Source organism: Mus pahari, chromosome 18 (assembly GCF_900095145.1).
Source record: "Mus pahari chromosome 18, PAHARI_EIJ_v1.1, whole genome shotgun sequence".
Taxonomy (NCBI): domain Eukaryota; kingdom Metazoa; phylum Chordata; class Mammalia; order Rodentia; family Muridae; genus Mus; species Mus pahari.
In genome coordinates this window covers 17,804,480-17,819,614 of record NC_034607.1, presented here as the reverse complement: position 1 = coordinate 17,819,614, position 15,135 = coordinate 17,804,480, and the positions used below count along the sequence as shown (strand labels likewise).

Genomic DNA, 15,135 nt, shown 5'->3' with positions numbered 1-15,135 from the left:
CCCTCCCCTTCCCCCCTCCCACCACCCTCTCCCCTTCCCCTTCCCTCTCTCCTCCAGCCACCTGAGATTGCTCTGCCCAAGTGAGTCAGGTTCACAGCCAAGGTCAGCCTGAGTACTTGGGGAACTGCTAGGTTTCTGCAGATTAAACGGGACATTTTCCCTGGAGCTAAAGATGCTGAACACTCTTTTTTAAAAAGTAGACAGACAGACAGATATTCAGACATTTGTATCTCTCTCTTTTTTTTCTTATATTCATCTCTATGGTACTCTTTTTAATTGGGTTATTTTTTTTCTTGCGGTTTAAACTTCTGAATTGTTTATATATTCTAGACCCTCTATCAGATGTGTAGCTAGTATAGACTTATAGAAGCTCCGAGATTCCATCTTACTCCAGCCAGAATGGCCAAGATTTCAGAAGGGAGACATCAAACACTGAGATGGATCTGGGGAAAGGAGAACACTTATTTGTTATTAGTGGGAATGAAAATGGGGCAGATTCCTCAGAAAGCTAGAAACAGGTCTACTATATGAAGCAGCCATAGCCCTCCTGGGCAGAGTCCCAAGGGAGTCTGTGTTCTACTACAGAGATGATTGTTCATCCGCATTCACTGCCGCTGTCTCCCAAAGGCGGGCGAGTGAAAACAGAGTAATGAAAATGTGCTTCAGTGGGATTTGCGGGTAAATACCTGGAGCCAGAAATAACCAATCTGACTGAAGTAACCCAGACCCAGAAAGACTGGCACTGCATACACCCTCTCCTATGTGGATAACAGATTTGGATTTTGAGTCTATGTGTTTAAATCAAGGAAACTACGAAGGGGCTACAGGAAGCATTCAAGGGAAGGAGGTGGGGGAGGGGAATAATGGAACAGAAAGGGTTAAATGGGCTGGAGGAGGGGACTACAGGATAGATGGGGGAGTATGGGGAGAGATAACTAATGCTAATGGCCTTTTGAAAAAGCTATATAGAAATTACTACTATAGAAGCTTTAGAAATACACACACACACACACACACACACACACACACCACATATATAGTTTAAATGGAGTTACCTATAATGGGGAAGTAATACCCCACTATACAACATATGGTATATATAATTAAAGGCCGTCAGTACCAGGCTAGTTACACTGCTAGTGCCACTCTTACAGCTTCCCTCTAAAACTTTATAGTAAGATGCTAAAGACACTACATGTGAAGTAGCAGGACATGGAGAAACCAAGCTGTTCCCTACTGCCTAGCTTTCATTCTTCTGGAACATTCTATGTACACTACCGGGTGGAAGTATTCAACAGTCCTACGCAGCTGGGAGCCCTGGGACCTACAACAGATGACAAGATGTACCCAGTGCCGCCCAGTGCAACAAACTTTTTGAGAGTAGCCAGATTACCTTCCAGTTAGGTTTAAAGCTGGCTAGACAAGATGGAACTCCTGCCTGCTATGTTAGATAGGCCAAAACCTCGTGATTGGCTAGGCCAGAGGCCAGAGGGGAGAATGTGATACTATTATTTTGCTAAATGGACATAGCATTAAACTGACTTCTTTTTTTTTCATTTTTTTTCTTTTTTTAATTATTTTATTAGATATTTTCTTCATTTACATTTCAAATGCTATCCCGAAAGTTTCCTATACCCTCCCCCCACCTCTGCTCCCCTACCCACCCACTCCCACTACTTGGCCCTGGCCTTCCCCTGTGCTGGGTTATATAAAGTTTGCAAGACCAAGGGGCCTCTCTTCCCAGTGATGGCCAATTAGGCCATCTTCTGCTACATATGCAGCTAGAGACACGAGCTCTGGGGGTACTGGTTAGTTCATATTGTTGTTCCACCTACAGGGTTGCAGACCCCTGCAGCTCCTTGGGTACTTTCTCTAGCTCCTCCATAAACTGACTTCTAATGACTTATATCCACAGATTAATGCAACTCAAAGTCTTCATCAGAAAAACTACTTCTTCCTCTTCCTCTGCTCCTCCTCCTCCTCTTCTCCTTCTTTTTTCCTAAATTGTGACTAATACAGAAACCCACAATGGGTTAACGCACAGAGAGTAAGAACCTGTGGAGTGCTGGGCTCTAAATGGCACAGCCACAACAAGCCCATTCTCCAGGTTTCAGGAATCTTCTTAGATGACGGGCGTGGAAAGACTGTAAGACCAAGAAGCAGTGGGCAACCCCCGCAAGGCGAAGTTTGCCAAGCATGTCAGAGCTCTTGCACGCGTGAGCTCACAACAGCTGAGACTGCACACATAAGACCTGCACAAGACCAAGTCATGGAGAAATCCCAGTATGGATGGAGAGGAGGGGCTCTGACAGATGGCTCAGGTAGATGGTCCCATGTCTATGCTCCTACAGGTAGCCCTTAGGGACTGTTGTGTGTGTAAGAAGAAAGAGCACATGAAACGGAGGGGAAAAGGTTGGGCATAAGGAGAAATCAGAGGTGAGAGAGTGGATGATAATTTGGATGGTGACATTCTCAATGGAAGAAAGGAAGAAAAAGAAAGGAAGGAAGGAAGGAAGGAAGGAAGGAAGGAAGGAAGGAAGGAAGGAAGGAAGAAAGGAGTAGGAGGGAAGGAGGGAGGGAGGGAGGGAGAAAATGAGAGAGGGAAGGAAAGCTTAAGTCTGTTTGGTATTTCAACCCATGCTCTATAATTTCCTTCCTAAAAGAGCCTCAGACAGAGACACCTCAAAAAAGGAAATGGTGGACAAGCTGTGAGTCCTGGTGGCACATAGGGAAAAGGCAACATTTCTGCACAGTAGGTCCGCACAGGCCAGAAGCCACCCAGCTAGCATGAACTGCACGCAGCACAAATAGAAGCTGGTGAGTCAGGCAGGAACACTGGTGGAAGGGACAGGATGTCCCATTTGCTCCCCGACGCCCCAGGCTGTAGAGCAGGACAGGTCCCCTTGGGTAGGGCCTGGGAAACAAGTTTCTCTCCCGCCACACAATTCTTCCTCTCAGGTCTGCCCTGTTCTGGCAATTAAATGGAGAAAGCATCCACGCTGGAGTCTGGCTGGGCTGGGGAGGAAGGTAAATTAACAAAGGGAAATTCATGGCCAAGTCCTGAGGCCCCACACTTGCAGGAATAAATAGGGATACAGCAGGAAAAACAGGAGTGTCACCACACCCTACATCTACGGGGGGGGGGGCATTCCAGAAAGGGCGGTTGCATCTTTTTTTCCCCATCTATTGGGTGAGGAGGGCATAGCCCAGATGAAAAAACGTACAGGTGCTTCACAGGAAGCGTGAGGAGTGGGGACACCCTGGCAGTCTTGCTTTCTTACTGCAGAGAAGGGAGACACTTTCTTTAAAAAAAAAAAAAAAATGAACTCCACCATGTCAGATGAGCCGAAGATCCATGGGTAACACACACTGACCCTAAGGACCCGAGGAAGTTGATACTCAAAGAAGTCAAGTGACTTGACCAGGTGTGCTCAGCCTGGAAATAAAACAGTCAGGGCTTTGACCCTGTCCAACCTTCCTGATTCCCTGTCCAGTGTCCTTTTCCAAGTTGCTGGATAATGCCCAGGCGAGAAGAGGATCCAGACACCCTACCACACAGGGGACAACAGGCAGATGCTCGGCCCCGGAGCCGTTTCCCACAGAAGGTCTCTTCATCTCAAACTTTAATGGAGGCCCCCTGCTGTTTCAGGACGGGGAGGCCAAGGCCCAGGAATGGAAACAACTGCATCTCCCACAGCAAGAGCCCTGAAGAGCCAGCTGGGCAGGCTTCCGCCAGCCAGGGCAGCAGATGCAGGATAAGGGCTTCAGAGGCCGGGTCCTCTCAGCCTCAGATGTGGGGGAATGGGGAGGACGGTAGCACCTAAGCTCATAAGCTTCACCAAGAAGAGGAACTGTCCTCTGGTCCCCACACAACCACTCCCCAGGGGCTGGGGGACTTGGAGTGGACACGGCTTCAGGGAGGTCTGCAGAAGAAGCAAGGAGGGAGAGATCGTCAAGGACCAATGATTAAACCGAAAGAAAAGCAGAGCATCTTCAGAACATCACTGAGTGGGACCCGGTGACCCCAGAGAGCATGATGCCTTCCTTACTGGGTCATCACCCCTCAAACTCAAGGCCTGGACTGAGTCCAAGACCCCAACAATAGACCTAGGTCTCTCTCTCTCCCTCACTCCCTCTCTCCCTCTTTCTCTCTTTCTCTCCCTCTCTCTGTCTCTGTTTTTCTCTGACTCTGTTTCTGTCTCTGTCTCTGTCTCTGTCTCTCTCTTGTTTATAACCTTGGAGTTTTTGCTGGGTCATTCATTGCCTTGATTTTTCGCCAACCCCTCCCCCCCCCCCACACACACAGGGCTCTCCCACTCAACGCAGAGCTCAGCTGTTTATATAGATCAGCCAAACAGTGAGCGTCAAGAGTCTTCCATTTCTGTGCCCAGCCCCAGCCCTAGCTTGGGATTACGGGCCCACACAGGCAACAATGCCTAGCCTTGCAATGTTCGTTTGTTTGCTTGTTTATGAAACAGTCTCACTATGCAACCCTGGCTGGCCAGGGACTCACTATCATTGTCTCTGCCTCCCTTAGCACTGTCTGCGCTAAGATTAAAGGTGTCACCACCATACCTGGTGGCCATGGCCAGCATTTTAGGTGGGTCCTGGGGGGGGGGGTCCAAATTCAGGTCCTCATGTTTTGTGGCAAGCATTTTATTCACTTTGACACATCCCTAAATTATCTTTCGAATCATATATATATATATATATATATATATATATATATATATATATATTCATAACTATATAGTTCAGAAAAGATCAAGTCACAGCAATGCCAACCACTCACAAAGCTGCGGTCCACTGCGTGTCATCCAGGGAAGAGGGTTAGAAGTGGAAACAGAACTCCGTCACCAGACATTCTCCACATCTGCTCTGAGTCACAGACTGGCTGTGTCCCTAGCTGGGCTGTCCACGTTGGAGCCCAGGAAGTCCTTCAGGTGAGGCTGGATGGGTCTGTCTTTACCAAGGAGGGTCTGGGGTGACCTGCAGCATGCTGCTGTCCCAGGGGATCACACCCTCCCTAAAATAGCTTTGCTACCGTAACAGAGCCTCTGAAACAGTCCGCTTACAAAGAGGGGAATCTAGCTAAGGACTGGCTCAGTGATCAGAGTGCTGTGTAAGCACAGGGAGCTGAGTTCAGGCCCCAAGACCACGTGAAAGCTATGTGTGATGGCTGGGCCTGTAATTCCAGTGCTGAGAGACAGATGAGAGCAGCGGGGCTCACCAGTCAGCCAGTCTAGCTCAGATGCAGTTCCAAGTTCAGGGAGAGAAAGACCCTTTCCCCAAATATAAGGCAAAGAGCAATAGAGGAAAATACCAGCAACCTCTGACCTTCTGACATGTGAATGAACAGGTGAGTGTGCCTACACACACACACACACTAAATAAATAAATAAATAAATAAATAAATAAATAAATAAATAAATAAAAAGTGGCTTTTTAAGTGAGGAAAGTTTCCCCTGACTCACAGATGTGTGAGCGTCTATCCTTGGTCAGTTGATACACTCATTGCTTTGGATCCTGCAGGGAGACAGCACATTGTGACAAGAACATGAATTGGAACAGCTAGTTACTTCTTGGTAACCAAAGAGCAAAGAGAAGGGCATTTCACACTCCCCTAGAGGTCCCAGGCCTCCCTGTCAGGCCCTCCTCTGAGAGCTGCCACCCTCCCTCCCACCAGCAATGAACTGAGCTCTAGACCTTTAACACTTAGGATGATTAAGACCCAAAGCATCCTCAGGTGGAGCGAGCATGGACATAGCAAGCTTGCTCTCTCCTTGAGCACAACCCAGTTGAAATCATAAGCCATCTGCCAGTGAGCATACACACACACGCACACACATGCACGCGTGCACGCGAGGACACACACACACACACGCACACACGCACACACACATGCACACACATGCGTGTGCGCGCACACACACAGACACGCATGCACGCACACACACACATGCACACATGCGCGCACACACACACACACACACACACACACACGCACACACACACACCATGAGCCCTTGCCGTTTTAGAATGGGGGTGTGTAGCTCTAATCTTCTCACTGGCAGAAGGCAAGCAGGATGGGGAAGGCTGGTCCCTAATCTCCGAAGGAGGAAGTAAGAAAATCTCTGGGGAAGAGATGCATGTTTCCTGCTCCCGTGTGACACTTGAGGTGTTAGGGTGGGAGTCTGGAGAGGGAAAAGTGAGTCGTGACTGGCGTAGCCTCAGGACAAACAACAGTTTCGAGAGCTGCTGAGGTACCACAGGGTGCCTAGAGACAACCCAGAGTGCTAGGTGTTAGATACTTGAGGGAAACAGAAAAATCTTTCAAATGTGCTCTAAACAAGAGGTCCTCAACCTGTGGGTCAAGCCCTCCTTGGGGGGGGGGGGTTGCATGTTAGATGGTAGCATTGTGATTCACAAAAGTATCAAACTTATAGTTATGAAGTAGCAACGAAATAATTCTATGGCTGGGGATCACCACAGCATGAGGAACTGTATTAAAGGGTTACAGCATGGGGGGGGGGGGCTTGAGAACCACTGAAGGCTGTTAGTTAAAAGAGGACATGGTGTCAGCGTGAGACTGTGATGTTGTGTCTTTGTGAAGTTGTGTTTCAGATTTATCACTATGATAAAAACAACAACAGCACAACGTGTTTCAAAGAGGACCGACATGGAATACAAACTGTAAAGGCAGCGACGGGATTACTGACTGCTCCGCCCCACACAGCGACACACAGAGACACTTTCCCATACAAGGAAACTGGGGTCATTCCAGATGAAGTGAACGCACTCTTTACTTTCATTTATGCCTCCTTGTTTTTTAAATAGAAATGTGCGCTTGATGAAATTTGTAAGACCATTGAGTTGGAATAGAAGCTTGACTAAGATATAAAAGTTCGGAAAATACAAACTCATAGCAACAAGGGCCATAGGAAGAGTAAGGACAAGGCCACTGAACCCCGCAGTGAACACTCTGGCCTTGGGTAAGTGCCTCAACTGTCATATTCATAATCTGTAAAATGGGAACAGATTGCCTGCCTACGTAGTGTATGGTGACAGAGCTTGGGTAAGAGAATAAGCATGAAAATACTTGGAAAAGCCCAGTAAAAACACAAGTAGTCTTCATTATGGGAGCATTTATGAAGATTCTTGGGTCTAGGGGACCCTAGGAGAGAAAAAAGAGCCTAAGTCAGTGGTGTCTGAACTGTCAATCTTCTGTGTGTGTGTGTGTGTGTGTGTGTCTCCACGTGTGTGCAGGTGCACACGGGTATGCGTTTGTACGGAGGACAGCAGTCAACCTTGGATGTCTTTCCTCAGGTATCTTGCTTTTAGAGGCTAGGTCTCTTTCTGGCAAATACACACACACATATACACACATACACACTCACACTCACACATATACACTCACAAGTACACGCACACACTCACACACATACACACTCACACATGAACACACATACACACATTCACGCTCACACATATACACTCACACATATACACTCACAAGTACACTCACTCACATACACACTCACACATGAACACACATACACACATTCACGCTCACACATATACACTCACACATGAACACACCCAAATAAGTTGAGAAGAGGAGTATGAGGAGGAAGAGAAAGAGCGCTCTAACCCTTGCCCTGGCCACAGACACTGAGCGCATATTGAAACAGGCTCCAGATCCCAAATACAGCAACACTCTCGCGGCATCCCCCATTTGGGGATATTTTGCTACAGCAACAGAAAATGGATTAAAACACCGTCCAGTTATTTCTCTCTTCATTCATGGCATCCAGAAACCGATTTGTATTTACAAGCAGACAGTTCGGTTGTCCAGCGCCCTTTTGCCCACAGATTTCCTTCTTTCCTTTGGTGCTGCTGACTTAGTGTTGCTGTGGAAATACATTTAACAAGAAGGGAATTGGAGTGATTTTAGAAGCAAGAGCCATCATCGCTCTCCCCACCCAGGATTCGGGAGTTGAAGACTGAAGATGTATCAGGGGAAAGTCTGTGTTTGTTTAGAATGTAGCCATGTTTTCATAGCTGACACATCATGTCATCTTTTCACATTCCGCATCCCTGTGGCTGAAAAAATTTATGCAGAAAACTCTTCGCCCCCAAAGTGGGTGCTCTTCTGTGGAAAGAAAACATTTTGAAAATGCAGTTGTGCTTCTGACAACGTCTGTCTCTCTTTCCTAAAATATCGCATGCATTTCAACCTTGTGACTTTCTTTTTTGTTTTTAAACCAGGAGTGTTCAGCTGAGGAAGGATGCCCTCCATCCTGGGAGGGAGGCACGAAAGCTTGGCTGCTTCTGCCATCAACGTGTTTGATGTTCAACTGCAAGTCTGCCTGCTACAGAGGAAGGGGAGAGTGGGTTCATTTCTTAATTTTTGGAAGACTGGTTATCCAACACTGTTCGCCTTAGATGAACTTTATGGTCTAAACCATCAAGGATTCGGGATGTAGTCTGTAGACGTTCTTGACCTTGGAGGTGACTCCAGAGAAAGTCGACTAAACTACAGACTACACTTAGCTGTAAAGTCCATGCTGCAGAAAAGGCTAATCATCTAATTAGGATTGCAGTTCTGCCCTTTCGTGCATGGGATTATCAATCTCCCTCTTAGCGTTTGGTTTGGCTGTATCTGTGCTATCAGAGTTTAATCAACTCATCTGCTAGCATGTTAGTCCAGCCCTCCCCGGTTCCTACCATGTTAACGTGGTGACTTTGAAGCCCCTCCCTCCATTTCACCCCATTCCCCAGTCCATTTCAGTAGCTACAGATGTCTTGTTAAAAGCAAAAGCCTGGTGTTTCTCCTCTGCTGAAGATTATTCAATGGCTTCCAGTGTTCTTGGAAACCCAGCCATTCACAGGTTAAGATGGGTAGAATAATTAAAAATAATTACTGTGAATGGTGGAAACTCTCCAGTTCATTATTTCTAGCAAATTCGCCAGGGCCAGCATTGGAAGCTTCTGGTCTACAATGGCATCACCCTCTAATAACTTCATCAGTATTTCCTCAAATTCCGTAAGCTTGCCTGGGTGAGGGGGAAAGAACAAACCTATAGCCACAGAGACTTAATAAAAAAACATGTACGTTGGCAAAACTTGAGCCAGGAAAAGATGAAGAAAACCTGCCAACTCCGTCGATCAGGCGGAGCCTGCGTCCTGAATGATACTCCCCCGTTTGATATTGTGCTGATAAAAGTGTAGCTGTCACCAGTAGTCACTCTTTTCTGTATAAAAACAAAACAATATGATTTTAGGATAAAAGTGTTGGGCTTGTAGTGGCTTCCTCGGTGGGCAGTCACCACACGGGCATAAAGGAGTCCACGGCAGGCAGGCAGGCAGGCAGGCAGGCAGGCAGGCAGGCAGGCAGGCAGGCAGGAAGCAGTATAAAGGTGCCCCAGAGATCTTTAATTCCTCAAACTGGGTGGTCATTGGGTTGACTTCCTCCCTACCAGTGTTGCAGAGAGAAATGCATCACAGTTACAGGAAGCCGTGTTTACAGGGCTAAGGAGGTGCCGAGCCCTTACAGTGTTCGCAGCGCAAGCATGAGGACCCAAGTTGGCTCCCCCAAACCCACATTTTAAAAAGTGCATTGTTTCAAGTCTAGCACTGGAGGAGCAGTCACTGCCTCCATACCAGTGAAGATCTTGCCAAGAAGCCAAGAGAGAATTTTCTAAGGTGTGTGTGTGTGTGTGTGTGTGTGTGTGTGTGTGTGTGTGTGTCAGGAGAGTCCAGCAGAGCAGTGGTTCCCGGGCTATCTGTGCTGTTACTGTGTGGAGCTTCGCCGTCTTGTCAGCTTCCTGATGGAGGAAGAGGCCCGGGAGCCCTGCAATGCGTCCTCCTACTCAGGACAGGGGAGCAGCTCCCACGAGGCACCTGTGCATCACTGCGCATCACTGATACAGCTGCACCCTGGCATACCCTGCAGATAGCAAACACCCCTGCACCACATGCCCTCTCACCCTACACACCTCTGCCCACAACTGCAGTGCCCACGGTCACACAACTGCAGACCTTTCCACGCAGCCACACGCCTTCACTGTTTTTTTAAAAAAGAATTTATTCATTCATTCATATTTACGTGGATGTGTGTGTGTGTGTGTGTGTGTGTGTGTGTGTGTGAGACTGCTTGTCTGTATGTGCACCAACCTTCATGCAAGTACCCGAGGAGGTTCGAGATGGCGATGGATCCTTGGAACTGGGGGGTCACGGACCGTCGTGAGCCACCCAGTGTGAGCTCTGGGAAGTGAATCCAGTCCTCTATAAGAGCAGCAAATAGACTTATTCATGGAACCATCTCTCCATCCCCGTCCAGATGTGCCTGCACGTGCCCTCAGAGATCTGCGCATGCTTGCACATCTCATTCCCACACACCTTCACACAGCCTTGAACACCTACACACACTCCCATATCCACACACATGCCTCTGTATTTTCCCATAGACCATGCAAACACCCGCAGACACTCACACACCCCTGGACGCATCATACCTATACACTCCTGGGCATCCCTGCACGCTTTGGCACAGCCTCTACTCCGCACACTCCCACATACGCCTGCAAAGCAAGGGAGGAAAGAAAATTCTGGACATGCAGCTGATGGCTACGAGAAGTCTAAGAAGCAAGCTGAGAGCCAGGTCTGTAGCGAGGAACCTCAGCTTCTTTATTCCATGCAGGAACTGAGAGGTGCGTCTTCCAGGCTGCAGACACCCTGCAGAGCAGACTCAAAGATGTGTCCTCAGTGCCTGCCTTTCTTTTTTGTCTATATGGACATGTTTGTATCAGGCCGCGGGGAGCACAGTCTTGGGTGGTCGTGGTTAACAGTGGTAGGAAACTGAGGCAAGGCAATCCTGGAACTACCAACCCCAGCCCACCTGTTCTAGCCGAGTCTCCCTTCCATATGGCTCCTCAGTAAACTGCGGCATGACCCTGAATGACAAGTCCCCACAGATGACTGTTCGTCCTCTCAGGGACCTGCAGACCCATGTTAATGGCTTATAGAGGCTTTGTCTTTTAGGCAGGGACATACCAACATTCCTTAACTTGTGGAAACACTGAGAACTCTGCCTTTTACTATTGGCCGCTGGAGCACCGTAGTTCTCCCTGACCATAGCCGTGGGGACAGAGTGGCCAGGCTAACACTGCTCCATGGCTTCCGCACCACACTGATCCTATTGTCATGAGGGGGGAGGGAGGAGGCCCTCATCCCTTCTCTAATCACCCACTCACATGGGCGTTTTGTGTGTCCCTTCCTGATGCACCTTGAACACGGACATCATGTCTTCCCACATAGTGGGTCTGCAGGATACATTAACAGGCCAGAGAGACTTCAATTGGCTACCTGGATGGTCCTGGGTGGGCAGAAAAGTGGTCTGCGAGGGACTGGGGTAGTGATTGAATTCATTCTTCTTGACTGGAAAAGAGTTTCAGCAACCAAAGATGGGAAATTCCAACAATCTGGTAGATCACCTCCCTTCTTGTTTTGACCCCCACTACCAAAAGTGGTGGAGAGCTTCCTGTTTCTCTCTTGAGTCTAAAGCCCTGTGCAAGGATGCTGATTGGCTGCTCAGACCATCTGACTCCCTGGAAGCTCACCACTTGGGTAAGGTTGTTGTTGAGTTGTTAGCACTTTTTGGTCACAGGTCCAGCCCTGTGGCAGGATGTCTCTCCCACTGAGGTAAATAGTGCAACTATGACTTTGTGGTTAAGCATTTCCAAAGCCCGCAGGCAGAGCTGCGAAGGCTGGGTTTAGTTCGCAACCTGGCCGGCTTGAGTGTCTAACATGGGACACACACACACACACACACACACACACACACACACACACACACGTGCATTTGCAGGGGCATTTCCAACGAGAGCTGGCACGCAGGACAATAACTAGGGGGAGAAGACCTGTCCTGATTGTGAATGGCACCATCCTAAGGGCTGGGGGCCCAGGGAGGAGATTGGGGAAGGAGGAACACCCAAGGGTTCCAGCCACTTCCTTTTGGTGGCTTGATTCCTTTCGGTGAGGGAGTCGCCCACTGTGGTAGCAATAGTCCATGGGCCCTGTGCCAGCTCCTTCTGCTTTCTTTCCAATGTGGACTCCGTGCTAGGGAGTTTCTAGGTCTCAGACTGGACCTGCTGAGGCCCCGGCCTCTGGACTGAGCATGCAGGACGCCACTGTTGGATGACTCCCGCCCTTATTATTGTGTTAACCACTCCAATAGGATTGGAATAGACCATCAGGTAAAGGCTCCTGTCACCAAGCCCAATGCCCTGGGCTTGATCTTCAGAGCCTACATGGTAGAAGGAAGGAACGTACTCCCACAAGTTGTCCTCTGACGCCTGAGTGTGCACACGCATGATAGTAAAATATCTGAAGAGCTCTAACAGGCCCAAGCATGGCAAATATGACATTGGCAGATCCTGCCCTTCCCAGGCCCCTCCCTTCCTAAACCACTAGATTATATCCCTAAAGGCTCGTTGGCCACTTTTTTATGCCTGACTCATTCCGGAAGCTGTTTATCAAGGTCCAACTATCAAAACATCAAGGTCCAGCAATCAAAAATCTCCCCTTGGCTACCCTAATCAACATGCCCAGTCAGAATTTACCAACCCGTCCTGCTTCATTCTAACACAGTTTCCTCTTAAAATGATACCCTCAAAGCTATTTGCTGCTGTTTCTGCTCAATTTCGATTCAGCCAGCTCGTCTCTTTCTTTGCCTTGCTTTGGCTGTGGTCTGTGCCTAATCCAGGGTCCTGAGAGGAGCACCCTGAGGTGTCTAGGTTCCTTTAATATTAATTACAATTAAAATATTGTGTACGATATTTATAATAATATAAACAATAAATTAAGCATATATTCTATGCCTGTTTGTTCCTCTAGAGAATCTGACTAGTACAAGAATCAACCATGGAACAGCGGAGAGTTTAAGAACAGTCCGGCGTGCCTTAAGCTAGTCTAGAAAAGATGGCGTTCGGCAATCCCACGGATGCACTGTGAGAAGCCAGGGATTTGTGTTTGGGAGAGCTGAGTACGGGGAGATACCTGGCTGGTGGGAGGTACCCGGCTGATGCGAGCTATGGCAGGTGGAGCCCAGGATCCCGGCAAGGTCCGGAGCTTGGTCGCCTCTCACCCCCCGTAGACGTGCCATGGCACAATTCGTGTTCTTCAAGTGCGATTTGCACTCATTGCTTCAACTGGACATGCCCATCCCCAATGCCCTGGTTGCACACTGGCAGCACAAAGTAAAGGAAACCACAGGCCCAGCCCCCTCGCCCACGCGGGCTGCCAACAGATCCCACAGGGCCAGCAGGCTCTGGGCTGAACTCCTGGCGAATCTAATTCCTAGGTTCAGACGTTCCCCTAGCAAACCTGGAGGTGACTGCTATATCCCCCAACACAGTGCTTCCTAAATGGAGGTGGCCAGCTTCCTCTTGAGCAAGGAGAGCCAGCTGGAAGATGGTGGGAGGATGCCCACCAAGAAGAAGCATCAGGAAACCCGGGCTCTGAATCTGAGCGGTTTTGATATGGAGGAAGCCAAGATCCTCAGGCTTAGTGGAAAACCTCAGAACGCTCCGAAAGGCTACCAGAACAGACTGAAAGATCTCTGCAGTCAGAAAGTCACGTCCGGCTCCAGCCGGAAGGCTTGCAGATGCATTCCTTCCCTGAGAGACAGGATTCTTGATGCCCCTGAAATCCGGAATGACTACTACCTGAATCTTGTGGATTGGGGCTCTGGAAAGGTATTGGCGGTGGCACTGGAACAACAGTGTGTACTGCTATAAGCTGGACCCTGCCCTTCGGTGGGAGCAGGAAGAAAAACCAGTGTAGTTAAAAGTAGCCTTATCTACCAGAGCATCTGTTGAGAACAGCCCCCCCCCCCCGCCACCTCCAGCAATAAAAGAATCAACTATGAATGGTTAATTGGCCGGGAAAACTGAATCTGAGACAAGTGGTCTATATATTACTGGAATGCGAGCTTTGGAAAGTATCCCTCCACACCCTGTTCTTAGGTGTGTATTTGAGAAAATGATGCAACTTCTGCGGGTTGGTTTGGCAGAACCCTCATTTTCACACCTTCTTGGACACGGTGTAGATGGAGGGACCAGGCTACGTGATTCTGACTAGTAAAACATAGGCTCACCTTGACAGGCATACAGTTTCCTGATGTGCATGCTACTTCTTCCCTGACCCTCTCCCTACTTCTTTATTTCTTAGTAGTGTGTGTGTGTGTGTGTGTGTGTGTGTGTGTGTATGTGTGTGTGTGTGAGTGTGTTTGTGTTTGTGTGTGTGTGAGTGTGTGTGTATGTGTGTGTGAGTGTGTGTGTGAGTGTGTGTATGTGTGTGTGTATGTGTGTGTGTGTGTGAGTGTGTGTGTATGTGTAATAAGGATAGATAGATATAGGTATAGATATAAAGATAGATGAGTCAGAGACAAATAGACACACAAAGACCCAGACAGAGACACTGAGAGAGTATGTGTGAGAACACTTGTGGAGGTCAGAGAACAGCCTCGGGTGCTGATCCTTATCGTCTATCTTGTTTTTAGACTCATGGCCACTGTAGCTGGGCTGGGAGCTCCTAGGGATTCTCTTGTCTCTGCCTCCCATTTTCCTGTGGGATCACTCTTTGCAGATACATTGCAGATGCTCAAACCAATGGATCTAACATGACATGGGGTTTGGGATGAGCACAGGTCTCGATGCTGTCACAGAATGCCCTCTTACACAGTGCACTTACTTCCTCATTCCTGACTCGTTTCTGAGACTGATTATCAAGGTCCAACTATCAAGATATCAAGGACTCAGAGACAAAGCCACCAACCAAGGAGTACACATGGCTCCAGCTGCATATGTTGCAGAGGATGACCTTGTCAGGCATCCATGGGAGGAGAGGTTCTTGGTCCTATGAAGGCTTGATAGATGCCCCATTGTAGGGGAATCGAGGGTGGGGAGGCAGGAATGGGTGGGTGGGTGGAGGAACACTCTCATAGAAGCAGGGGGAGGCGATGGGATAGGGGATTTCTGGGAGGGGGGAGAACCGGGTAAGGGAATAACACTTGAAATGTAAATAAATTTTTAAAAAATATCAGTCAAAAGGCAAAAAATAAAAAAATAAAAA

General features: G+C 48.4%; 1 pseudogene; it reads right to left on the bottom strand.

Moving 5' to 3' along the window:
* Positions 1-13,165, bottom strand: part of LOC110336053 — a 25,350-nt pseudogene extending 12,185 nt beyond the window's left edge.
* Positions 13,166-15,135: the final 1,970 nt, after the last annotated feature.